Raw genomic sequence first — 1,546 nt, 5'->3', positions numbered from 1 at the left:
CACTTCCGGTCTGATCAGCCCAAGGACCAAAAGGCGCCGATTCGTAAAGTACCAGAAATTAGCGACACGAGCAGGTGTTTAGTGGCTGCCGCAGTTACAATTATTGAAGTCGTATTATTGAATAATGCGACTTCTTTGAAAGGCACAGGATTCAGGAATATCCAGGCCAAATCTGGTTTAAAGTGAGAAATTTATTCCTTTATATATCGTTTTATATATGTTTGCTGGATTTGTTTGTTCTGTGTTTTTTATGTAAATTGGATTATCCAATTTACTGGACTGAATATGAGGTGGATGCAGCTGCCAAAGTTTAAAAACCTAATGATGCACTAAGTATTGGAGGACTGCAAAGAAGATACCTGAAATGCAATAATAACGGTGGCATTTCTGCCTTAATGGTTATGTTGTGCAAAATAAGCAAAAAGGCTCCCTCAGTAATTTAACTTATTAAAATGTTCACAACAACCTAAGCTTTGTTATTCCAATTTTTTGTTATATGGAAAGAAAAATAAATAAATACACAAATAAATGAAAGTACAGTGAAATGTGACAGTATGCTGTATAATAAAATGTTACAATTTGTTAGTACATGTTGTTTGGATCAGAGCTTAAAATCACAGCCTGACATCCCGATCATACTGAATGTGGGATGTGGGTGGAGTTATCGGTGTTGAGGGGTGGAGTTTTGAATATAGATTGTAAAAAAAGGAGGAAGTCTTGGGGAGTGTGTTTTTGTGTTGGATTGTAGCGGATCTCTCTCGTGGCGTTGGTCTCTGTTAACTTGAAAACAAGCACCTCAAAAAGTAATTTTCAATAAAGTTAACTTTGGAGCCTTCAAGCCTTCTGTGTCGCTCCTTGCTGAAAATTAGGACAAGGGAACTCAGGGACAGGGTTTTACCCCAGAGCACGTGGCTCTGGCCCTGGAGCTTCACACCACTGAACACGACGAAGGAGAAGCTCCCCTGCGTCACCCCGACCACGGTCTGGAGACAGGCAGGAAAGGTAACACTGGGGGCTCGTCCGGGATTATTCCTGCCGATACTGGTGAGTGACACGAAGCTTGTAAGACTGAAAGAAACTTGGTGCATTCTGTCGGTGGAGTGTGTAACTAGAGGCTTTTAAATGGCGACAAAACTCGGGGTAGACACTGAACTGGAAGCAGAGTTTTCCAAAGCCACCTCGATTAGCACCAACCCCTTTAGGACATCACCCACGGAAGATGAAACTATATACCACCGTTTTCCACTAGTAAACTGGGAGAAGAGTGTTGAGGATGGGATTGTCGGACGCGAACGTGATCGCCATTGTAACCCTTTCGTGCAGGCGGCGCGGACTGATATCCGAGAACGTGCGGACTCGGTCGCTATAAAGCCTGAACTGTTTTGGGAAGAGTATTACTCGGCGATTCCACCACAAACTTCCGGAACCAGTCCTTTTATTTCGTATGTGATTAATGAAGATACTTATGACAGCGGGATCGAGACTCAAGTTTTATACAGGGGACGCCATGCCCAAAATGAGAAAATAAGCCAACCCACTGTGAGCG

The sequence above is a fragment of the Erpetoichthys calabaricus genome, chromosome 3 (genome assembly GCF_900747795.2).
Source record: "Erpetoichthys calabaricus chromosome 3, fErpCal1.3, whole genome shotgun sequence".
Lineage (NCBI taxonomy): Eukaryota > Metazoa > Chordata > Cladistia > Polypteriformes > Polypteridae > Erpetoichthys > Erpetoichthys calabaricus.
This window is presented reverse-complemented; position numbering follows the sequence as displayed.